A 24,677-nucleotide genomic window follows, 5' to 3' on the forward strand; every position below is an offset into this window, starting at 1 on the left:
ACACCAATCCAATTCAAATAATTCTTTCCAAAGGAATATCTTCTGCCGGGTCAAAGTTGCATCTGACAAAGATAGGTGTTTAAAAATCTACTTTGTAGTTTCAGAACACCAACATGACTCTGAAGAGTACAGAAGTAAAATGGTACCATTTCAAAGTTCCTAATACCACATAAGCTTCTGAGCGGAAGCATGTAATAAATATATCAATTTTTCTGGAAAAGTAAGAGTGGATATTGGTTTTCACCTCAGATGGGACTCAAACCCACAATCCCTGGCTTAGGAGGCTAGTGCCTTATCCATTAGGCCACTGAGGCACAGATAAACACTTGCAGTCTAGAGGCATTATTTAAATGCATTCAATCGTCAAATACTGGTGTCTGCACACAGGACATTTCTCAGTTCTCTCCATAAGTAAACTTCCCATTTTCATCCTCTTCCATCCCCGACTTTAACACTCTGTTCTGTGCTATAATGGAGGCTCTGCATTTCGAGCAAGTGGAGAGAAATTGGAGGAGAACCACTTTTGACTCAACACTTCTTCTTTCCTGGATGCTTTTCTCAATAAACTGGGCTTTGACAGTGGTATCAAGCCGTCCTTGTCTTCAGCAGGACACAGAAACAGGCACCAAGTCTCCTAACCAAGTTCAACCACACTCTGCAACTTAATAGACCAATGCTACACTAATTAGACAACTGTGTCATCAGCAAAGGCAGCCAATGTGCCTATCCTTTATAATTCTTCTGTAGTACTTTTCTTTCTCGTAGGCAAAATTAGCACTTTAACTGCACAAATCATACAGATTTTTAAACTTGAAGCACTCCATGAACACATACTTACACACCTTGCATTTCATCTACACACCCTTAAGCTAAAAACCCATTCTGTCAAGTCAAAATTCTGCAATCCTATTACATATTCAGTGCGTGTACATAGAAGCACTTCTTAATGCCACTAACATGGACAAGATTTTAGGCTGAAGATGCAATCTAAATGACTGTGCAGTATGTACTCCACTTCATGAATAATTAGGAATGAGAACATGATGGCTATAATAGTATTGGAAGAGCCTGCTTCCATTCTGAACGGAAAGCTGAGTTGTGTGTCCATTGGCAAAAACCGACCACGAAGGGACTCGAACCCTCAATCTTCTGATCAGAAGTCACACACCTTATCCATCAGGCCACGCGGTCATATGTCCTGCTGTGCTTATTTTTATAATGTAGGTGGTATGCAAGGATGGGAAATATGATATTGATAGTTATTTAGGTTTACATCCCATTGTGTTTTTTCAGCTCCTTTCAATTAAAGCACTCTTTTGGAATCTATATAATGAGAATGTCACCAGTACGATAAGCTTTTGTTTTCTTTTTTGCATTTAAACCTCTTTCTTCATGAGATTAAAGCTCAGTTGTATGCTTTACATAGCTCTGGATATTTCCAGAAGTGGAGAGAAACTGTTTTGATAGTAGTACAAACTGCTCCTTTCTGGATATGCCAATTTACACACGCTCAAAAGTTGTATACGTTTCATGAATCCTGCCTTGCCCTATTCAAGTAGCTGAAAGCCTGTCACTACCTCTAGAAACAACAGTTACACCAATCCAATTCAAATAATTTTTTCCAAAGGAATATCTTCTGCCGGGTCAAAGTTGCATCTGACAAAGATAGGTGTTTAAAAATCTACTTTGTAGTTTCAGAACACCAACATGAGTCCGGGGAGTACAGAAGTAAAATGGTACCATTTCAAAGTTTCTAATACCTCATAAGCTTCTGAGCGGAAGCATGTAATAAATATATAAATTTTTCAAGGAAAGTAATACTGGATATTGGTTTTCACCTCAGATGGGACTCAAACCCACAATCCCTGTCTTAGGAGGCCAGTGCCTTATCCATTAGGCCACTGAGGCACAGATGAACACTTGCAGTCTAGAGGCATTATTTAAATGTATTCAATCGTCAAACACTGGTGTCTGCACACAGGACATTTCTCAGTTCTCTCCATAAGTAAACTTCCCATTTTCATCCTCTTCCATCCCCGACTTTAACACTCTGTTCTGTGCTATAATGGACTCTCTGCATTTCGCGCAAGTGGAGAGAAATTGGAGGAGAACCACTTTCGACTCAACTCTTCTTCTTTCCTGGATGCTTTTCTCAATAAACTGGGCTTTGACAGTGGTATCAAGCTGTCCTTGTCTTCAGCAGGACACAGAAACAGGCACCAAGTCTGCTAACCAAGTTCAACCACACTCTGCAACTTAATAGACCAATGCTTTCCAAATTAGCCAACTGTGTCATCAGCAAAGGCAGCCAATGTGCAAAACCTTTATAATTCTTCTGTAGTACTTTTCTTTCTCGTAGGCAAAATTAGCACATTAACTGCACAAATCATACAGATTTTTACACTTGAAGCACTCCATGAACACATACTTACACACCTTGCATTTCATCTACACACCCTTAAGCTAAAAACCCATTCTGTCAAGTCAAAATTCTGCAACCCTATTACATATTCAGTGCGTGTACATAGAAGCACTTCTTAATGCCACTAACATGGACAAGATTGTAGGCTGAAGATGCAATCTAAATGACTGTGCAGTATGTACTCCACTTCATGAATAATTAGGAATGAGAACATGATGGCTATAAGAGTATTGGAAGAGCCTGCTTCCATTCTGAACGGAAAGCTGAGTTGTGTGTCCATTGGCAAAAACCGACCACGAAGGGACTCGAACCCTCAACCTTCTGATCCGAAGTCAGACACCTTATCCATTAGGCCACGCTGTCATATGTCCTGCTGTGCTTATTTTTATAATGTAGGTGGTATGCAAGGATGGGAAATATGATATTGATAGTTATTTAGGTTTACATCCCATTGTGTTTTTTCAGCTCCTTTCAATTAAAGCACTCTTTTGGAATCTATATAATGAGAATGTCACCAGTACGATAAGCTTTTGTTTTCTTTTTTGCATTTAAACCTCTTTCTTCATGAGATTAAAGCTCAGTTGTATGCTTTACATAGCTCTGGATTTTTCCAGAAGTGGAGAGAAACTGTTTTGACAGTAGTACAAACTGCTCCTTTCTGGATATGCCAATTTACACACGCTCAAAGGTTGTATACGTTTCATGAATCCTGACTTGCCCTATTCAAGTAGCTGAAAGCCTGTCACCACCTCTAGAAACAACAGTTACACCAATCCAATTCAAATCATTTTTTCCAAAGGAATATCTTCTGACGGGTCAAAGTTGTATCCGACAAAGATAGGTGTTTAAAAATCTACTTTGTAGTTTCAGAACACCAACATGAGTCCGGAGAGTACAGAAGTAAAATGGTACCATTTCAAAGTTCCTAATACCTCATAAGCTTCTGAGCGGAAGCATGTAATAAATATATACATTTTTCTAGAAGAGTAATAGTGGATATTGGTTTTCACCTCAGATGGGACTCGAACCCACAATCCCTGGCTTAGGAGGCCAGTGCCTTATCCATTAGGCCACTGAGGCACAGATGAACACTTGCACGCTAGAGGCATTATATAAATGTATTCAATCGTCAAACACTGGTGTCTGCACACAGGACATTTCTCAGTTCTCTCCATAAGTAAACTTCCCATTTTCATCCTCTTCCATCCCCGACTTTAACACTCTGTTCTGTGCTATAATGGAGGCTCTGCATTTCGAGCAAGAGGAGAGAAATTGGAGGAGAACCACTTTCGACTCAACACTTCTTCTTTCCTGGATGCTTTTCTCAATAAACTGGGCTTTGACAGTGGTATCAAGCCGTCCTTGTCTTCAGCAGGACACAGAAACAGGCACCAAGTCTCCTAACCAAGTTCAACCACACTCTGCAACTTAATAGACCAATGCTTTACAAATTAGCCAACTGTGTCATCAGCAAAGGCAGCCAATGTGCCAATCCTTTATAATTCTTCTGTAGTACTTTTCTTTCTCGTAGGCAAAATTAGCACTTTAACTGCACAAATCATACAGATTTTTACACTTGAAGCACTCCATGAACACATACTTACACACCTTGCATTTCATCTACACACCCTTAAGCTAAAAACCCATTCTGTCAAGTCAAAATTCTGCAACCCTATTACATATTCAGTGCGTGTACATAGAAGCACTTCTTAATGCCACTAACATGGACAAGATTTTAGGCTGAAGATGCAATCTAAATGACTGTGCAGTATGTACTCCACTTCATGAATAATTAGGAATGAGAACATGATGGCTATAAGAGTATTGGAAGAGCCTGCTTCCATTCTGAACGGAAAGCTGAGTTGTGTGTCCATTGGCAAAAGCCGACCACGAAGGGACTCGAACCCTCAACCTTCTGATCCGAAGTCAGACACCTTATCCATTAGGCCACGCGGTCATATGTCCTGCTGTGCTTATTTTTATAATGTAGGTGGTATGCAAGGATGGGAAATATGATATTGATAGTTATTTAGGTTTACATCCCATTGTGTTTTTTCAGCTCCTTTCAATTAAAGCACTCTTTTGGAATCTATATAATGAGAATGTCACCAGTACGATAAGCTTTTGTTTTCTTTTTTGCATTTAAACCTCTTTCTTCATGAGATTAAAGCTCAGTTGTATGCTTTACATAGCTCTGGATTTTTCCAGAAGTGGAGAGAAACTGTTTTGACAGTAGTACAAACTGCTCCTTTCTGGATATGCCAATTTACACACGCTCAAAGGTTGTATACGTTTCATGAATCCTGACTTGCCCTATTCAAGTAGCTGAAAGCCTGTCACCACCTCTAGAAACAACAGTTACACCAATCCAATTCAAATCATTTCTTCCAAAGGAATATCTTCTGACGGGTCAAAGTTGTATCCGACAAAGATAGGTGTTTAAAAATCTACTTTGTAGTTTCAGAACACCAACATGAGTCCGGAGAGTACAGAAGTAAATTGGTACCATTTCAAAGTTCCTAATACCTCATAAGCTTCTGAGCGGAAGCATGTAATAAATATATACATTTTTCTAGAAAAGTAATAGTGGATATTGGTTTTCACCTCAGATGGGACTCGAACCCACAATCCCTGGCTTAGGAGGCCAGTGCCTTATCCATTAGGCCACTGAGGCACAGATGAACACTTGCACGCTAGAGGCATTATATAAATGTATTCAATCGTCAAACACTGGTGTCTGCACACAGGACATTTCTCAGTTCTCTCCATAAGTAAACTTCCCATTTTCATCCTCTTCCATCCCCGACTTTAACACTCTGTTCTGTGCTATAATGGAGGCTCTGCATTTCGAGCAAGAGGAGAGAAATTGGAGGAGAACCACTTTCGACTCAACACTTCTTCTTTCCTGGATGCTTTTCTCAATAAACTGGGCTTTGACAGTGGTATCAAGCCGTCCTTGTCTTCAGCAGGACACAGAAACAGGCACCAAGTCTCCTAACCAAGTTCAACCACACTCTGCAACTTAATAGACCAATGCTTTACAAATTAGCCAACTGTGTCATCAGCAAAGGCAGCCAATGTGCCAATCCTTTATAATTCTTCTGCAGTACTTTTCTTTCTCGTAGGCAAAATTAGCACTTTAACTGCACAAATCATACAGATTTTTACACTTGAAGCACTCCATGAACACATACTTACACACCTTGCATTTCATCTACACACCCTTAAGCTAAAAACCCATTCTGTCAAGTCAAAATTCTGCAACCCTATTACATATTCAGTGCGTGTACATAGAAGCACTTCTTAATGCCACTAACATGGACAAGATTTTAGGCTGAAGATGCAATCTAAATGACTGTGCAGTATGTACTCCACTTCATGAATAATTAGGAATGAGAACATGATGGCTATAAGAGTATTGGAAGAGCCTGCTTCCATTCTGAATGGAAAGCTGAGTTGTGTGTCCATTGGCAAAAACCGACCACGAAGGGACTCGAACCCTCAACCTTCTGATCCGAAGTCAGACACCTTATCCATTAGGCCACGCGGTCATATGTCCTGCTGTGCTTATTTTTATAATGTAGGTGGTATGCAAGGATGGGAAATATGATATTGATAGTTATTTAGGTTTACATCCCATTGTGTTTTTTCAGCTCCTTTCAATTAAAGCACTCTTTTGGAATCTATATAATGAGAATGTCACCAGTACGATAAGCTTTTGTTTTCTTTTTTGCATTTAAACCTCTTTCTTCATGAGATTAAAGCTCAGTTGTATGCTTTACATAGCTCTGGATTTTTCCAGAAGTGGAGAGAAACTGTTTTGACAGTAGTACAAACTGCTCCTTTCTGGATATGCCAATTTACACACGCTCAAAGGTTGTATACGTTTCATGAATCCTGACTTGCCCTATTCAAGTAGCTGAAAGCCTGTCACCACCTCTAGAAACAACAGTTACACCAATCCAATTCAAATCATTTTTTCCAAAGGAATATCTTCTGACGGGTCAAAGTTGTATCCGACAAAGATAGGTGTTTAAAAATCTACTTTGTAGTTTCAGAACACCAACATGAGTCCGGAGAGTACAGAAGTAAAATGGTACCATTTCAAAGTTCCTAATACCTCATAAGCTTCTGAGCGGAAGCATGTAATAAATATATACATTTTTCTAGAAAAGTAATAGTGGATATTGGTTTTCACCTCAGATGGGACTGGAACCCACAATCCCTGGCTTAGGAGGCCAGTGCCTTATCCATTAGGCCACTGAGGCACAGATGAACACTTGCACGCTAGAGGCATTATATAAATGTATTCAATCGTCAAACACTGGTGTCTGCACACAGGACATTTCTCAGTTCTCTCCATAAGTAAACTTCCCATTTTCATCCTCTTCCATCCCCGACTTTAACACTCTGTTCTGTGCTATAATGGAGGCTCTGCATTTCGAGCAAGAGGAGAGAAATTGGAGGAGAACCACTTTCGACTCAACACTTCTTCTTTCCTGGATGCTTTTCTCAATAAACTGGGCTTTGACAGTGGTATCAAGCCGTCCTTGTCTTCAGCAGGACACAGAAACAGGCACCAAGTCTCCTAACCAAGTTCAACCACACTCTGCAACTTAATAGACCAATGCTTTACAAATTAGCCAACTGTGTCATCAGCAAAGGCAGCCAATGTGCCAATCCTTTATAATTCTTCTGTAGTACTTTTCTTTCTCGTAGGCAAAATTAGCACTTTAACTGCACAAATCATACAGATTTTTACACTTGAAGCACTCCATGAACACATACTTACACACCTTGCATTTCATCTACACACCCTTAAGCTAAAAACCCATTCTGTCAAGTCAAAATTCTGCAACCCTATTACATATTCAGTGCGTGTACATAGAAGCACTTCTTAATGCCACTAACATGGACAAGATTTTAAGCTGAAGATGCAATCTAAATGACTGTGCAGTATGTACTCCACTTCATGAATAATTAGGAATGAGAACATGATGGCTATAAGAGTATTGGAAGAGCCTGCTTCCATTCTGAACGGAAAGCTGAGTTGTGTGTCCATTGGCAAAAACCGACCACGAAGGGACTCGAACCCTCAACCTTCTGATCCGAAGTCAGACACCTTATCCATTAGGCCACGCGGTCATATGTCCTGCTGTGCTTATTTTTATAATGTAGGTGGTATGCAAGGATGGGAAATATGATATTGATAGTTATTTAGGTTTACATCCCATTGTGTTTTTTCAGCTCCTTTCAATTAAAGCACTCTTTTGGAATCTATATAATGAGAATGTCACCAGTACGATAAGCTTTTGTTTTCTTTTTTGTATTTAAACCTCTTTCTTCATGAGATTAAAGCTCAGTTGTATGCTTTACATAGCTCTGGATATTTCCAGAAGTGGAGAGAAACTGTTTTGACAGTAGTACAAACTGCTCCTTTCTGGATATGCCAATTTACACACGCTCAAAGGTTGTATACGTTTCATGAATCCTGCCTTGCCCTATTCAAGTAGCTGAAAGCCTGTCACCACCTCTAGAAACAACAGTTACACCAATCCAATTCAAATCATTTTTTCCAAAGGAATATCTTCTGCCGGGTCAAAGTTGCATCTGACAAAGATAGGTGTTTAAAAATCTACTTTGTAGTTTCAGAACACCAACATGAGTCCGGAGAGTACAGAAGTAAAATGGTACCATTTCAAAGTTCCTAATACCTCATAAGCTTCTGAGCGGAAGCATGTAATAAATATATACATTTTTCTAGAAAAGTAATAGTGGATATTGGTTTTCACCTCAGATGGGACTCGAACCCACAAACCCTGGCTTAGGAGGCCAGTGCCTTATCCATTAGGCCACTGAGGCACAGATGAACACTTGCACGCTAGAGGCCTTATATAAATGTATTCAATCGTCAAACACTGGTGTCTGCACACAGGACATTTCTCAGTTCTCTCCATAAGTAAACTTCCCATTTTCATCCTCTTCCATCCCCGACTTTAACACTCTGTTCTGTGCTATAATGGAGGCTCTGCATTTCGAGCAAGAGGAGAGAAATTGGAGGAGAACCACTTTCGACTCAACACTTCTTCTTTCCTGGATGCTTTTCTCAATAAACTGGGCTTTGACAGTGGTATCAAGCCGTCCTTGTCTTCAGCAGGACACAGAAACAGGCACCAAGTCTCCTAACCAAGTTCAACCACACTCTGCAACTTAATAGACCAATGCTTTACAAATTAGCCAACTGTGTCATCAGCAAAGGCAGCCAATGTGCCAATCCTTTATAATTCTTCTGTAGTACTTTTCTTTCTCGTAGGCAAAATTAGCACTTTAACTGCACAAATCATACAGATTTTTACACTTGAAGCACTCCATGAACACATACTTACACACCTTGCATTTCATCTACACACCCTTAAGCTAAAAACCCATTCTGTCAAGTCAAAATTCTGCAACCCTATTACATATTCAGTGCGTGTACATAGAAGCACTTCTTAATGCCACTAACATGGACAAGATTTTAGGCTGAAGATGCAATCTAAATGACTGTGCAGTATGTACTCCACTTCATGAATAATTAGGAATGAGAACATGATGGCTATAAGAGTATTGGAAGAGCCTGCTTCCATTCTGAACGGAAAGCTGAGTTGTGTGTCCATTGGCAAAAACCGACCACGAAGGGACTCGAACCCTCAACCTTCTGATCCGAAGTCAGACACCTTATCCATTAGGCCACGCGGTCATATGTCCTGCTGTGCTTATTTTTATAATGTAGGTGGTATGCAAGGATGGGAAATATGATATTGATAGTTATTTAGGTCTACATCCCATTGTGTTTTTTCAGCTCCTTTCAATTAAAGCACTCTTTTGGAATCTATATAATGAGAATGTCACCAGTACGATAAGCTTTTGTTTTCTTTTTTGCATTTAAACCTCTTTCTTCATGAGATTAAAGCTCAGTTGTATGCTTTACATAGCTCTGGATTTTTCCAGAAGTGGAGAGAAACTGTTTTGACAGTAGTACAAACTGCTCCTTTCTGGATATGCCAATTTACACACGCTCAAAGGTTGTATACGTTTCATGAATCCTGACTTGCCCTATTCAAGTAGCTGAAAGCCTGTCACCACCTCTAGAAACAACAGTTACACCAATCCAATTCAAATCATTTTTTCCAAAGGAATATCTTCTGACGGGTCAAAGTTGTATCCGACAAAGATAGGTGTTTAAAAATCTACTTTGTAGTTTCAGAACACCAACATGAGTCCGGAGAGTACAGAAGTAAAATGGTACCATTTCAAAGTTCCTAATACCTCATAAGCTTCTGAGCGGAAGCATGTAATAAATATATACATTTTTCTAGAAAAGTAATAGTGGATATTGGTTTTCACCTCAGATGGGACTCGAACCCACAATCCCTGGCTTAGGAGGCCAGTGCCTTATCCATTAGGCCACTGAGGCACAGATGAACACTTGCACGCTAGAGGCATTATATAAATGTATTCAATCGTCAAACACTGGTGTCTGCACACAGGACATTTCTCAGTTCTCTCCATAAGTAAACTTCCCATTTTCATCCTCTTCCATCCCCGACTTTAACACTCTGTTCTGTGCTATAATGGAGGCTCTGCATTTCGAGCAAGAGGAGAGAAATTGGAGGAGAACCACTTTCGACTCAACACATCTTCTTTCCTGGATGCTTTTCTCAATAAACTGGGCTTTGACAGTGGTATCAAGCCGTCCTTGTCTTCAGCAGGACACAGAAACAGGCACCAAGTCTCCTAACCAAGTTCAACCACACTCTGCAACTTAATAGACCAATGCTTTACAAATTAGCCAACTGTGTCATCAGCAAAGGCAGCCAATGTGCCAATCCTTTATAATTCTTCTGTAGTACTTTTCTTTCTCGTAGGCAAAATTAGCACTTTAACTGCACAAATCATACAGATTTTTACACTTGAAGCACTCCATGAACACATACTTACACACCTTGCATTTCATCTACACACCCTTAAGCTAAAAACCCATTCTGTCAAGTCAAAATTCTGCAACCCTATTACATATTCAGTGCGTGTACATAGAAGCACTTCTTAATACCACTAACATGGACAAGATTTTAGGCTGAAGATGCAATCTAAATGACTGTGCAGTATGTACTCCACTTCATGAATAATTAGGAATGAGAACATGATGGCTATAAGAGTATTGGAAGAGCCTGCTTCCATTCTGAACGGAAAGCTGAGTTGTGTGTCCATTGGCAAAAACCGACCACGAAGGGACTCGAACCCTCAACCTTCTGATCCGAAGTCGGACACCTTATCCATTAGGCCACACAATCATATGTCCTGCTGTGCTTATTTTTATAATGTAGGTGGTATGCAAGGATGGGAAATATGATATTGATAGTTATTTAGGTTTACATCCCATTGTGTTTTTTCAGCTCCTTTCAATTAAAGCACTCTTTTGGAATCTATATAATGAGAATGTCACCAGTACGATAAGCTTTTGTTTTCTTTTTTGCATTTAAACCTCTTTCTTCATGAGATTAAAGCTCAGTTGTATGCTTTACATAGCTCTGGATATTTCCAGAAGTGGAGAGAAACTGTTTTGACAGTAGTACAAACTGCTCCTTTCTGGATATGCCAATTTACACACGCTCAAAGGTTGTATACGTTTCATGAATCCTGCCTTGCCCTATTCAAGTAGCTGAAAGCCTGTCACCACCTCTAGAAACAACAGTTACACCAATCCGATTCAAATCATTTTTTCCAAAGGAATATCTTCTGCCGGGTCAAAGTTGCATCTGACAAAGATAGGTGTTTAAAAATTTACTTTGTAGTTTCAGAACACCAACATGAGTCCGGAGAGTACAGAAGTAAAATGGTACCATTTCAAAGTTCCTAATACCTCATAAGCTTCTGAGCGGAAGCATGTAATAAATATATAAATTTTTCTAGAAAAGTAATAGTGAATATTGGTTTTCACCTCAGATGGGACTCGAACCCACAATCCCTGGCTTAGGAGACGAGTGCCTTTTCCATTAGGCCACTGAGGCACAGATGAACACTTGCAGTCTAGAGGCATTATTTAAATGTATTCAATCGTCAAACACTGGTGTCTGCACACAGGACATTTCTCAGTTCTCTCCATAAGTAAACTTCCCATTTTCATCCTCTTTCATCCCCGACTTTAACACTCTGTTCTGTGCTATAATGGAGGCTCTGCATTTCACGCAAGTGGAGAGAAATTGGAGGAGAACCACTTTCGACTCAACACTTCTTCTTTCCTGGATGCTTTTCTCAATAAACTGGGCTTTGACAGTGGTATCAAGCCGTCCTTGTCTTCAGCAGGACACAGAAACAGGCACCAAGTCTGCTAACCAAGTTCAACCACACTCTGCAACTTAATAGACCAATGCTTTACAAATTAGCCAACTGTGTCATCAGCAAAGGCAGCCAATGTGCAAAACCTTTATAATTCTTCTGTAGTACTTTTCTTTCTCGTAGGCAAAATTAGCACTTTAACTGCACAAATCATACAGATTTTTACACTTGAAGCACTCCATGAACACATACTTACACACCTTGCATTTCATCTACACACCCTTAAGCTAAAAACCCATTCTGTCAAGTCAAAATTCTGCAACCCTATTACATATTCAGTGCGTGTACATAGAAGCACTTCTTAATGCCACTAACATGGACAAGATTTTAGGCTGAAGATGCAATCTAAATGACTGTGCAGTATGTACTCCACTTCATGAATAATTAGGAAGGAGAACATGATGGCTATAAGAGTATTGGAAGAGCCTGCTTCCATTCTGAATGGAAAGCTGAGTTGTGTGACCATTGGCAAAAACCGACCACGAAGGGACTCGAACCCTCAATCTTCTGATCCGAAGTCAGACACCTTATCCATTAGGCCACGCGGTCATATGTCCTGCTGTGCTTATTTTTATAATGTAGGTGGTATGCAAGGATGGGAAATATGATATTGATAGTTATTTAGGTTTACATCCCATTGTGTTTTTTCAGCTCCTTTCAATTAAAGCACTCTTTTGGAATCTATATAATGAGAATGTCACCAGTACGATAAGCTTTTGTTTTCTTTTTTGCATTTAAACCTCTTTCTTCATGAGATTAAAGCTCAGTTGTATGCTTTACATAGCTCTGGATATTTCCAGAAGTGGAGAGAAACTGTTTTGACAGTAGTACAAACTGCTCCTTTCTGGATATGCCAATTTACACACGCTCAAAGGTTGTATACGTTTCATGAATCCTGACTTACCCTATTCAAGTAGCTGAAAGCCTGTCACCACCTCTAGAAACAACAGTTACACCAATCCAATTCAAATCATTTTTTCCAAAGGAATATCTTCTGATGGGTCAAAGTTGTATCCGACAAAGATAGGTGTTTAAAAATCTACTTTGTAGTTTCAGAACACCAACATGACGCTGAAGAGTACAGAAGTAAAATGGTACCATTTCAAAGTTCCTAATACCTCATAAGCTTCTGAGCGGAAGCATGTAATAAATACATCAATTTTTCTGGAAAAGTAAGAGTGGATATTGGTTTTCACCTCAGATGGGACTCGAACCCACAATCCCTAGCTTCGGAGGCCAGTGCCTTATCCATTAGGCCACTGAGGCACAGATAACCACTTGCAGTCTAGAGGCATTATTTAAATGTATTCAATCGTCAAACACTGGTGTCTGCACACAGGACATTTCTCAGTTCTCTCCATAAGTAAACTTCCCATTTTCATCCTCTTCCATGCCCGACTTTAACACTCTGTTCTGTGCTATAATGGAGGCTCTGCATTTCGAGCAAGTGGAGAGAAATTGGAGGAGAACCACTTTCGACTCAACACTTCTTCTTTCCTGGATGTTTTTCTCAATAAACTGGGCTTTGACAGTGGTATCAAGTCGTCCTTGTCTTCAGCAGGACACAGAAACAGGCACCAAGTCTCCTAACCAAGTTCAACCACACTCTGCAACTTAATATACCAATGCTTTGCAAATTAGCCAACTGTGTCATCAGCAAAGGCAGCCAATGTGCCAATCCTTTATAATTCTTCTGTAGTACTTTTCTTTCTCGTAGGCAAAATTAGCACTTTAACTGCACAAATCATACAGATTTTATACTTGAAGCACTCCATGGACACATACTTACACACCTTGCATTTCATCTACACACCCTTAAGCTAAAAACCCATTCTGTCAAGTCAAAATTCGGCAACCCTATTACATATTCCGTGCATGTACATAGAAGCACTTCTTAATGCCACTAACATGAATAAGATTTTAGGCTGAAGATGCAATCTAAATGACTGTGCAGTATGTACTCCACTTCATGAATAATTAGGAATGAGAACATGATGGCTATAAGAGTATTGGAAGAGCCTGCTTCCATTCTGAATGGAAATCTGAGTTGTGTGATCATTGGCAAAAACCGACCACGAAGGGACTCGAACCCTCAATCTTCTGATCCGAAGTCAGTCGCCTTATCCATTAGGCCACGCGGTCATATGTCCTGCGGTGCTTATTTTTATAATGTAGGTGGTATGAAAGGATGGGAAATATGATATTGATAGTTATTTAGGTTTACATCCCATTGTGTGTTTTCAGCTCCTTTCAATTAAAGCACTCTTTTGGAATCTATATAATGAAAATGTCTCCAGTACGATAAGCTTTTGTTTTCTTTTTTGCATTTAAACCTCTTTCTTCATGAGAATAAAGCTCAGTTGTATGCTTTACATAGCTCTGGATATTTCTAGAGGTGGAGAGAAACTGTTTGACAGTAGTAAAAACTGCTCCTTTCTGGATATGCCAATTTACACACGCTCAAAGGTTGTATACGTTTCATGAATCCTGACTTGCCCTATTCAAGTAGCTGAAAGCCTGTCACCACCTCTAGAAACAACAGTTATACCAATCCAATTCAAATAATTTTTTCCAAAGGAATATCTTCTGCCGGGTCAAAGTTGCATCTGACAAAGATAGGTGTTTAAAAATCTACTTTGTAGTTTCAGAACACCAACATGACTCTGAAGAGTACAGAAGTAAAATGGTACCATTTCAAAGTTCCTAATACCACATAAGCTTCTGAGCGGAAGCATGTAATAAATATATCAATTTTTCTGGAAAAGTAAGAGTGGATATTGGTTTTCACCTCAGATGGGACTCGAACCCACAATCCCTGGCTTAGGAGGCCAGTGCCTTATCCATTAGGCCACTGAGGCACATATAAACACTCGCAGTCTAGAGGCATTATTTAAATGTATTCAATCGTCAAACACTGGTGTCTGCACACAGGACATTTCTCAGTTCTCTCCATAAGTAAACTTCCCATTTTCATCCTCTTCCATCCCCGAATTTAACACTCTGTTCTGTGCTATAATGGAGGCTCTGCATTTCGCGCAAGTGGAGAGAAATTGGAGGAGAACCACTTTCGACTCAACACTTCTTCTTTCCTGGATGCTTTTCTCAATAAACTGGGCTTTGACAGTGGTATCAAGCCGTCCTTGTCTTCAGCAGGACACAGAAACAGGCACCAAGTCTCCTAACCAAGTTCAACCACACTCTGCAACTTAATAGACCAATGCTTCACAAATTAGCCAACTGTGTCATCAGCAAAGGCAGCCAATGTGCCAATCCTTTATAATTCTTCTGTAGTACTTCTCTTTCTCGTAGGCAAAATTAGCACTTTAACTGCACAAATCATACAGATTTTACACTTTAAGCACTCCATGAACACATACTTACACACCTTGCATTTCATCTACACACCCTTAAGCTAAAAACCCATTCTGTCAAGTCAAAATTCTGCAACCCTATTACATATTCTGTGCGTGTACATAGAAGCACTTCTTAATGCCACTAACATGAACAAGATTTTAGGCTGAAGATGCAATCTAAATGACTGTGCAGTATGTACTCCACTTCATGAATAATTAGGAATAAGAACATGATGGCTATAAGAGTATTGGAAGAGCCTGCTTCCATTCTGAATGGAAATCTGAGTTGTGTGACCATTGGCAAAAACCGACCACGAAGGGACTCGAACCCTCAATCTTCTGATATGAAGTCAGACGCCTTATCCATTAGGCCACGCGGTCATATGCCCTGCTGTGCTTATTTTTATAATGTAGGTGGTATGCAAGGATGGGAAATATGATATTGATAGTTATTTAGGTTTACATCCCATTGTGTGTTTTCAGCTCCTTTCAATTAAAGCACTCTTTTGGAATCTATATAATGAAAATGTCTCCAGTACGATAAGCTTTTGTTTTCTTTTTTGCATTTAAACCTCTTTCTTCATGAGAATAAAGCTCAGTTGTATGCTTTACATAGCTCTGGATATTTCTAGAGGTGGAGAGAAACTGTTTTGACAGTAGTAAAAACTGCTCCTTTCTGGATATGCCAATTTACACACGCTCAAAGGTTGTATACGTTTCATGAATCCTGACTTGCCCTATTCAAGTAGCTGAAAGCCTGTCACCACCTCTAGAAACAACAGTTACACCAATCCAATTCAAATCATTTTTTCCAAAGGAATATCTTCTGCCGGGTCAAAGTTTCATCTGACAAAGATAGGTGTTTAAAAATTACTTTGTAGTTTCAGAACACCAACATGACTCTGAAGAGTACAGAAGTAAAATAGTACCATTTCAAAGTTCCTAATACCCCATAAGCTTCTGAGCGGAAGCATGTAATAAATATATCAATTTTTCTGGAAAAGTAAGAGTGGATATTGGTTTTCACCTCAGATGGGACTCGAACCCACAATCCCTGGCTTAGGAGGCCAGTGCCTTATCCATTAGGCCACTGAGGCACATATAAACACCTGCAGTCTAGAGGCATTATTTAAATGTATTCAATCGTCAAACACTGGTGTCTGCACACAGGACATTTCTCAGTTCTCTCCATAAGTAAACTTCCCATTTTCATCCTCTTCCATTGCCAACTTTAACACTCTGTTCTGTGCTATAATGGAGGCTCTGCATTTCGCGCAAGTGGAGAGAAATTGGAGGAGAACCACTTTCGACTCAACACTTCTTCTTTCCTGGATGCTTTTCTCAATAAACTGGGCTTTGACAGTGGTATCAAGCCGTCCTTGTCTTCAGCAGGACACAGAAACAGGCACCAAGGCTCCTAACCAAGTTCAACCACACTCTGCAACTTAATAGACCAATGCTTCACAAATTAGCCAACTGTGTCATCAGCGAAGGCAGCCAATGTGCCAATCCTTTATAATTCTTCTGTAGTACTTCTCTTTCTCGTAGGCAAAATTAGAACTTTAACTGCACAAATCATACAGATTTTACACTTGAAGCACTCCATGAACACATACTTACACACCTTGCATTTCATCTACACACCCTTAAGCTAAAAACCCATTCTGTCAAGTCAAAATTCTGCAACCCTATTACATATTCCGTGTGTGTACATAGAAGCACTTCTTAATGCCACTAACATGAACAAGATTTTAGGCTGAAGATGCAATCTAAATGACTGTGCAGTATGTACTCCACTTCATGAATAATTAGGAATCAGATCATGATGGCTATAAGAGTATTGGAAGAGCCTGCTTCCATTCTGAATGGAAATCTGAGTTGTGTGACCATTGGCAAATACCGACCACGAAGGGACTCGAACCATCAATCTTCTGATCCGAAGTCAGACGCCTTATCCATTAGGGCACGCGGTCATATGTCCTGCTGTACTTATTTTTATAATGTAGGTGGTATGCAAGGATGGGAAATATGATATTGATAGTTATTTAGGTTTACATCCCATTGTGTGTTTTCAGATCCTTTCAATTAAAGCACTCTTTTGGAATCTATATAATGAAAATGTCACCAGTACGATAAGCTTTTGTTTTCTTTTTTGCATTTAAACCTCTTTCTTCATGAGAATAAAGCTCAGTTGTACGCTTTACATAGCTCTGGATATTTCTAGAGGTGGAGAGAAACTGTTTTGACAGTAGTAAAAACTGCTCCTTTCTGGATATGCCAATTTACACATGCTCAAAGGTTGTATACGTTTCATGAATCCTGACATGCCCTATTCAAGTAGCTGAAAGCCTGTAACCATCTCTAGAAACAACAGTTACACCAATCCAATTCAAATCATTTTTTCCAAAGGAATATCTTCTGCCGGGTCAAAGTTGCATCTGACAAAGATAGGTGTTTAAAAATCTAATTTGTAGTTTCAGAACACCAACATGACTCTGAAGAGTACAGAAGTAAAATGGTACCATTTCAAAGTTCCTAATACCACATAAGCTTCTGAGCGGAAGCATGTAATATATATATCCATTTTTCTGGAAAAGTAAGAGTGGATATTGGTTTTCACCTCAGATGGGACTCGTACCCACAATCCCTGGCTTAGGAGGCCAGTGCCTTATCCATTAGGCCACTGAGGCACAGATGCCCACTAGAGGCATTATTTAAATGTATTTAATCGTCAAACACTGGTGTCTGCACACAGGACATTTCTCAGTTCTCTCCATAAGTAAACTTCCCATTTTCATCCTCTTCCATGCCCGACGTTAACACTCTGTTCTGTGCTATAATGGAGGCTCTGCATTTCGAGCAAGTGGAGAGAAATTGGAGGAGAACCACTTTCGACTCAACACTTCTTCTTTCCTGGATGTTTTTCTCAATAAACTGGGCTTTGACAGTGGTATCAAGCCGTCCTTGTCTTCAGCAGGACACAGAAACAGGCACCAAGTCTCCTGACCAAGTTCAACCACACTCTGCAACTTAATATACCAATGCTTTGCAAATTAGCCAACTGTGTCATCAGCAAAGGCAGCCAATGTGCCAATCCTTTATAATTATTCTGTAGTACTTTTCTTTCTCGTAGGCAAAATTAGCACTTTAACTGCACAAATCATACAGATTTTATACTTGAAGCACTCCATGGACACATACTTACACACCTTGCATTTCATCTACACACCCTTAAGCTAAAAACCCATTCTGTCAAGTCAAAATTCTGCAACCCTATTACATATTCCGTGCGTGTACATAGAAGCACTTCTTAATGCCACTAACATGAACAAGATTTTAGGCTGAAGATGCAATCTAAATGACTGTGCAGTATGTACTCCACTTCATGAATAATTAGGAATGAGAACATGATGGCTATAAGAGTATTGGAAGAGCCTGCTTCCATTCTGAATGGAAATCTGAGTTGTGTGACCATTGGCAAAAACCAACCATGAAGGGACTCGAACCCTCAATCTTCTGATCCGAAGTCAGTCGCCTTATCCATTAGGCCACGCGGTCATATGTCCTGCGGTGCTTATTTTTATAATGTAGGTGGTATGAAAGGATGGGAAATATGATATTGATAGGTATTTAGGTTTACATCCCATTGTGTGTTTTCAGCTCCTTTCAATTAAAGCACTCTTTTGGAATCTATATAATGAAAATGTCTCCAGTACGATAAGCTTTTGTTTTCTTTTTTGCATTTAAACCTCTTTCTTCATGAGAATAAAGCTCAGTTGTATGCTTTACATAGCTCTGGATATTTCTAGAGGTGGAGAGAAACTGTTTTGACAGTAGTAAAAACTGCTCCTTTCTGGATATGCCAATTTACACACGCTCAAAGGTTGTATACGTTTCATGAATCCTGACTTGCCCTATTCAAGTAGCTGAAAGCCTGTCACCACCTCTAGAAACAACAGTTACACCAATCCAATTCAAATCATTTTTTCCAAAGGAATATCTTCTGCCGGGTCAAAGTTGCATCTGACAAAGATAGGTGTTTAAAAATCTACTTTGTAGTTTCAGAACACCAACATGACTCTGAAGAGTACAGAAGTAAAATGGTACCATTTCAAAGTTCCTAATACCACATAAGCTTCTGAGCGGAAGCATGTAATAAATATATCAATTTTTCTGGAAAAGTAAGAGTGGATATTGGTTTTCACCTCAGATGGGACTCGAACCCACAATCCCTGGCTTAGGAGGCCAGTGCCTTATCCATTAGGCCACTGAGGCACATATAAACACGTGCAGTCTAGAGGCATTATTTAAATGTATTCAATCGTCAAACACTGGTGTCTGCACACAGGACATTTCTCAGTTCTCTCCGTAAGTAAACTTTCCATTTTCATCCTCTTCCATCCCCAACTTTAACACTCTGTTCTGTGCTATAATGGAGGCTCTGCATTTCGCGCAAGTGGAGAGAAATTGGAGGAGAACCACTTTCGACTCAACACTTCTTCTTTCCTGGATGCTTTTCTCAATAAACTGGGCTTTGACAGTGGTATCAAGCCGTCCTTGTCTTCAGCAGGACACAGAAACAGGCACCAAGTCTCCTAACCAAGTTCAACCACACTCTGCAACTTAATAGACCAATGCTTCACAAATTAGCCGACTGTGTCATCAGCAAAGGCAGCCAATGTGCCAATCCTTTATAATTCTTCTGTAGTACTTCTCTTTCTCGTAGGCAAAATTAGCACTTTAACTGCACAAATCATACAGATTTTACACTTGAAGCCCTCCATGAACACATACTTACACACCTTGCATTTCATCTACACACCCTTAAGCTAAAAACCCATTCTGTCAAGTCAAAATTCTGCAACCCTATTACATATTCTGTGCGTGTACATAGAAGCACTTCTTAATGCCACTAACATGAACAAGATTTTAGGCTGAAGATGCAATCTAAATGACTGTGCAGTATGTACTCCACTTCATGAATAATTAGGAATAAGAACATGATGGCTATAAGAGTATTGGAAGAGCCTGCTTCCATTCTGAATGGAAATCTGAGTTGTGTGACCATTGGCAAAAACCGACCACGAAGGGACTCGAACCCTCAATCTTCTGATATGAAGTCAGACGCCTTATCCATTAGGCCACGCGGTCATATGCCCTGCTGTGCTTATTTTTATAATGTAGGTGGTATGCAAGGATGGGAAATATGATATTGATAGTTATTTAGGTTTACATCCCATTGTGTGTTTTCAGCTCCTTTCAATTAAAGCACTCTTTTGGAATCTATATAATGAAAATGTCTCCAGTACGATAAGCTTTTGTTTTCTTTTTTGCATTTAAACCTCTTTCTTCATGAGAATAAAGCTCAGTTGTATGCTTTACATAGCTCTGGATATTTCTAGAGGTGGAGAGAAACTGTTTTGACAGTAGTAAAAACTGCTCCTTTCTGGATATGCCAATTTACACACGCTCAAAGGTTGTATACGTTTCATGAATCCTGACTTGCCCTATTCAAGTAGCTGAAAGCCTGTCACCACCTCTAGAAACAACAGTTACACCAATCCAATTCAAATCATTTTTTCCAAAGGAATATCTTCTGCCGGGTCAAAGTTTCATCTGACAAAGATAGGTGTTTAAAAATTACTTTGTAGTTTCAGAACACCAACATGACTCTGAAGAGTACAGAAGTAAAATAGTACCATTTCAAAGTTCCTAATACCCCATAAGCTTCTGAGCGGAAGCATGTAATAAATATATCAATTTTTCTGGAAAAGTAAGAGTGGATATTGGTTTTCACCTCAGATGGGACTCGAACCCACAATCCCTGGCTTAGGAGGCCAGTGCCTTATCCATTAGGCCACTGAGGCACATATAAACACCTGCAGTCTAGAGGCATTATTTAAATGTATTCAATCGTCAAACACTGGTGTCTGCACACAGGACATTTCTCAGTTCTCTCCATAAGTAAACTTCCCATTTTCATCCTCTTCCATTGCCAACTTTAACACTCTGTTCTGTGCTATAATGGAGGCTCTGCATTTCGCGCAAGTGGAGAGAAATTGGAGGAGAACCACTTTCGACTCAACACTTCTTCTTTCCTGGATGCTTTTCTCAATAAACTGGGCTTTGACAGTGGTATCAAGCCGTCCTTGTCTTCAGCAGGACACAGAAACAGGCACCAAGGCTCCTAACCAAGTTCAACCACACTCTGCAACTTAATAGACCAATGCTTCACAAATTAGCCAACTGTGTCATCAGCGAAGGCAGCCAATGTGCCAATCCTTTATAATTCTTCTGTAGTACTTCTCTTTCTCGTAGGCAAAATTAGAACTTTAACTGCACAAATCATACAGATTTTACACTTGAAGCACTCCATGAACACATACTTACACACCTTGCATTTCATCTACACACCCTTAAGCTAAAAACCCATTCTGTCAAGTCAAAATTCTGCAACCCTATTACATATTCCGTGTGTGTACATAGAAGCACTTCTTAATGCCACTAACATGAACAAGATTTTAGGCTGAAGATGCAATCTAAATGACTGTGCAGTATGTACTCCACTTCATGAATAATTAGGAATCAGATCATGATGGCTATAAGAGTATTGGAAGAGCCTGCTTCCATTCTGAATGGAAATCTGAGTTGTGTGACCATTGGCAAATACCGACCACGAAGGGACTCGAACCATCAATCTTCTGATCCGAAGTCAGACGCCTTATCCATTAGGGCACGCGGTCATATGTCCTGCTGTACTTATTTTTATAATGTAGGTGGTATGCAAGGATGGGAAATATGATATTGATAGTTATTTAGGTTTACATCCCATTGTGTGTTTTCAGATCCTTTCAATTAAAGCACTCTTTTGGAATCTATATAATGAAAATGTCACCAGTACGATAAGCTTTTGTTTTCTTTTTTGCATTTAAACCTCTTTCTTCATGAGAATAAAGCTCAGTTGTACGCTTTACATAGCTCTGGATATTTCTAGAGGTGGAGAGAAACTGTTTTGACAGTAGTAAAAACTGCTCCTTTCTGGATATGCCAATTTACACATGCTCAAAGGTTGTATACGTTTCATGAATCCTGACATGCCCTATTCAAGTAGCTGAAAGCCTGTAACCATCTCTAGAAACAACAGTTACACCAATCCAATTCAAATCATTTTTTCCAAAGGAATATCTTCTGCCGGGTCAAAGTTGCATCTGACAAAGATAGGTGTTTAAAAATCTAATTTGTAGTTTCAGAACACCAACATGACTCTGAAGAGTACAGAAGTAAAATGGTACCATTTCAAAGTTCCTAATACCACATAAGCTTCTGAGCGGAAGCATGTAATATATATATCCATTTTTCTGGAAAAGTAAGAGTGGATATTGGTTTTCACCTCAGATGGGACTCGAACCCACAATCCCTGGCTTAGGAGGCCAGTGCCTTATCCATTAGGCCACTGAGGCACAGATGCCCACTAGAGGCATTATTTAAATGTATTTAATCGTCAAACACTGGTGTCTGCACACAGGACATTTCTCAGTTCTCTCCATAAGTAAACTTCCCATTTTCATCCTCTTCCATGCCCGACGTTAACACTCTGTTCTGTGCTATAATGGAGGCTCTGCATTTCGAGCAAGTGGAGAGAAATTGGAGGAGAACCACTTTCGACTCAACACTTCTTCTTTCCTGGATGTTTTTCTCAATAAACTGGGCTTTGACAGTGGTATCAAGCCGTCCTTGTCTTCAGCAGGACACAGAAACAGGCACCAAGTCTCCTGACCAAGTTCAACCACACTCTGCAACTTAATATACCAATGCTTTGCAAATTAGCCAACTGTGTCATCAGCAAAGGCAGCCAATGTGCCAATCCTTTATAATTATTCTGTAGTACTTTTCTTTCTCGTAGGCAAAATTAGCACTTTAACTGCACAAATCATACAGATTTTATACTTGAAGCACTCCATGGACACATACTTACACACCTTGCATTTCATCTACACACCCTTAAGCTAAAAACCCATTCTGTCAAGTCAAAATTCTGCAACCCTATTACATATTCCGTGCGTGTACATAGAAGCACTTCTTAATGCCACTAACATGAACAAGATTTTAGGCTGAAGATGCAATCTAAATGACTGTGCAGTATGTACTCCACTTCATGAATAATTAGGAATGAGAACATGATGGCTATAAGAGTATTGGAAGAGCCTGCTTCCATTCTGAATGGAAATCTGAGTTGTGTGACCATTGGCAAAAACCAACCATGAAGGGACTCGAACCCTCAATCTTCTGATCCGAAGTCAGTCGCCTTATCCATTAGGCCACGCGGTCATATGTCCTGCGGTGCTTATTTTTATAATGTAGGTGGTATGAAAGGATGGGAAATATGATATTGATAGGTATTTAGGTTTACATCCCATTGTGTGTTTTCAGCTCCTTTCAATTAAAGCACTCTTTTGGAATCTATATAATGAAAATGTCTCCAGTACGATAAGCTTTTGTTTTCTTTTTTGCATTTAAACCTCTTTCTTCATGAGAATAAAGCTCAGTTGTATGCTTTACATAGCTCTGGATATTTCTAGAGGTGGAGAGAAACTGTTTTGACAGTAGTAAAAACTGCTCCTTTCTGGATATGCCAATTTACACACGCTCAAAGGTTGTATACGTTTCATGAATCCTGACTTGCCCTATTCAAGTAGCTGAAAGCCTGTCACCACCTCTAGAAACAACAGTTACACCAATCCAATTCAAATCATTTTTTCCAAAGGAATATCTTCTGCCGGGTCAAAGTTGCATCTGACAAAGATAGGTGTTTAAAAATCTACTTTGTAGTTTCAGAACACCAACATGACTCTGAAGAGTACAGAAGTAAAATGGTACCATTTCAAAGTTCCTAATACCACATAAGCTTCTGAGCGGAAGCATGTAATAAATATATCAATTTTTCTGGAAAAGTAAGAGTGGATATTGGTTTTCACCTCAGATGGGACTCGAACCCACAATCCCTGGCTTAGGAGGCCAGTGCCTTATCCATTAGGCCACTGAGGCACATATAAACACGTGCAGTCTAGAGGCATTATTTAAATGTATTCAATCGTCAAACACTGGTGTCTGCACACAGGACATTTCTCAGTTCTCTCCGTAAGTAAACTTTCCATTTTCATCCTCTTCCATCCCCAACTTTAACACTCTGTTCTGTGCTATAATGGAGGCTCTGCATTTCGCGCAAGTGGAGAGAAATTGGAGGAGAACCACTTTCGACTCAACACTTCTTCTTTCCTGGATGCTTTTCTCAATAAACTGGGCTTTGACAGTGGTATCAAGCCGTCCTTGTCTTCAGCAGGACACAGAAACAGGCACCAAGTCTCCTAACCAAGTTCAACCACACTCTGCAACTTAATAGACCAATGCTTCACAAATTAGCCGACTGTGTCATCAGCAAAGGCAGCCAATGTGCCAATCCTTTATAATTCTTCTGTAGTACTTCTCTTTCTCGTAGGCAAAATTAGCACTTTAACTGCACAAAT

General features: G+C 39.7%; 20 non-coding genes across 20 annotated transcripts; all 20 read right to left on the reverse strand.

The window, feature by feature from the left end:
- Nucleotides 1-2,712: 2,712 nt before the first annotated feature.
- Nucleotides 2,713-2,785, reverse strand: TRNAR-UCG (transfer RNA arginine (anticodon UCG)). Its single transcript has one exon. It is a non-coding gene; the product is annotated as a tRNA-Arg (tRNA).
- Nucleotides 2,786-3,429: 644 nt separating this feature from the next.
- TRNAR-CCU (transfer RNA arginine (anticodon CCU)) lies at nt 3,430-3,502 on the reverse strand. The gene has a single exon. It is a non-coding gene; the product is annotated as a tRNA-Arg (tRNA).
- Nucleotides 3,503-4,306: 804 nt separating this feature from the next.
- TRNAR-UCG (transfer RNA arginine (anticodon UCG)) lies at nt 4,307-4,379 on the reverse strand. The gene has a single exon. It is a non-coding gene; the product is annotated as a tRNA-Arg (tRNA).
- A 644-nt stretch (nt 4,380-5,023) lies between these two features.
- TRNAR-CCU (transfer RNA arginine (anticodon CCU)) lies at nt 5,024-5,096 on the reverse strand. Its single transcript has one exon. It is a non-coding gene; the product is annotated as a tRNA-Arg (tRNA).
- Nucleotides 5,097-5,900: 804 nt separating this feature from the next.
- TRNAR-UCG (transfer RNA arginine (anticodon UCG)) lies at nt 5,901-5,973 on the reverse strand. The gene has a single exon. It is a non-coding gene; the product is annotated as a tRNA-Arg (tRNA).
- A 644-nt stretch (nt 5,974-6,617) lies between these two features.
- Nucleotides 6,618-6,690, reverse strand: TRNAR-CCU (transfer RNA arginine (anticodon CCU)). Its single transcript has one exon. It is a non-coding gene; the product is annotated as a tRNA-Arg (tRNA).
- An 804-nt stretch (nt 6,691-7,494) lies between these two features.
- On the reverse strand, nt 7,495-7,567 carry TRNAR-UCG (transfer RNA arginine (anticodon UCG)). The gene has a single exon. It is a non-coding gene; the product is annotated as a tRNA-Arg (tRNA).
- A 644-nt stretch (nt 7,568-8,211) lies between these two features.
- On the reverse strand, nt 8,212-8,284 carry TRNAR-CCU (transfer RNA arginine (anticodon CCU)). Its single transcript has one exon. It is a non-coding gene; the product is annotated as a tRNA-Arg (tRNA).
- An 804-nt stretch (nt 8,285-9,088) lies between these two features.
- Nucleotides 9,089-9,161, reverse strand: TRNAR-UCG (transfer RNA arginine (anticodon UCG)). Its single transcript has one exon. It is a non-coding gene; the product is annotated as a tRNA-Arg (tRNA).
- A 644-nt stretch (nt 9,162-9,805) lies between these two features.
- On the reverse strand, nt 9,806-9,878 carry TRNAR-CCU (transfer RNA arginine (anticodon CCU)). Its single transcript has one exon. It is a non-coding gene; the product is annotated as a tRNA-Arg (tRNA).
- Nucleotides 9,879-12,276: 2,398 nt separating this feature from the next.
- TRNAR-UCG (transfer RNA arginine (anticodon UCG)) lies at nt 12,277-12,349 on the reverse strand. Its single transcript has one exon. It is a non-coding gene; the product is annotated as a tRNA-Arg (tRNA).
- A 644-nt stretch (nt 12,350-12,993) lies between these two features.
- Nucleotides 12,994-13,066, reverse strand: TRNAR-CCG (transfer RNA arginine (anticodon CCG)). Its single transcript has one exon. It is a non-coding gene; the product is annotated as a tRNA-Arg (tRNA).
- An 803-nt stretch (nt 13,067-13,869) lies between these two features.
- On the reverse strand, nt 13,870-13,942 carry TRNAR-UCG (transfer RNA arginine (anticodon UCG)). The gene has a single exon. It is a non-coding gene; the product is annotated as a tRNA-Arg (tRNA).
- Nucleotides 13,943-14,585: 643 nt separating this feature from the next.
- Nucleotides 14,586-14,658, reverse strand: TRNAR-CCU (transfer RNA arginine (anticodon CCU)). Its single transcript has one exon. It is a non-coding gene; the product is annotated as a tRNA-Arg (tRNA).
- Nucleotides 14,659-16,177: 1,519 nt separating this feature from the next.
- Nucleotides 16,178-16,250, reverse strand: TRNAR-CCU (transfer RNA arginine (anticodon CCU)). The gene has a single exon. It is a non-coding gene; the product is annotated as a tRNA-Arg (tRNA).
- Nucleotides 16,251-17,770: 1,520 nt separating this feature from the next.
- Nucleotides 17,771-17,843, reverse strand: TRNAR-CCU (transfer RNA arginine (anticodon CCU)). The gene has a single exon. It is a non-coding gene; the product is annotated as a tRNA-Arg (tRNA).
- A 1,512-nt stretch (nt 17,844-19,355) lies between these two features.
- Nucleotides 19,356-19,428, reverse strand: TRNAR-CCU (transfer RNA arginine (anticodon CCU)). Its single transcript has one exon. It is a non-coding gene; the product is annotated as a tRNA-Arg (tRNA).
- A 1,519-nt stretch (nt 19,429-20,947) lies between these two features.
- Nucleotides 20,948-21,020, reverse strand: TRNAR-CCU (transfer RNA arginine (anticodon CCU)). The gene has a single exon. It is a non-coding gene; the product is annotated as a tRNA-Arg (tRNA).
- A 1,520-nt stretch (nt 21,021-22,540) lies between these two features.
- Nucleotides 22,541-22,613, reverse strand: TRNAR-CCU (transfer RNA arginine (anticodon CCU)). Its single transcript has one exon. It is a non-coding gene; the product is annotated as a tRNA-Arg (tRNA).
- A 1,512-nt stretch (nt 22,614-24,125) lies between these two features.
- On the reverse strand, nt 24,126-24,198 carry TRNAR-CCU (transfer RNA arginine (anticodon CCU)). Its single transcript has one exon. It is a non-coding gene; the product is annotated as a tRNA-Arg (tRNA).
- Between the last annotated feature and the right edge of the window lie 479 nt (nt 24,199-24,677).

The sequence above is a fragment of the Lissotriton vulgaris genome, chromosome 5 (assembly GCF_964263255.1).
Source record: "Lissotriton vulgaris chromosome 5, aLisVul1.2, whole genome shotgun sequence".
NCBI classification, from domain to species: Eukaryota; Metazoa; Chordata; class Amphibia; order Caudata; family Salamandridae; genus Lissotriton; species Lissotriton vulgaris.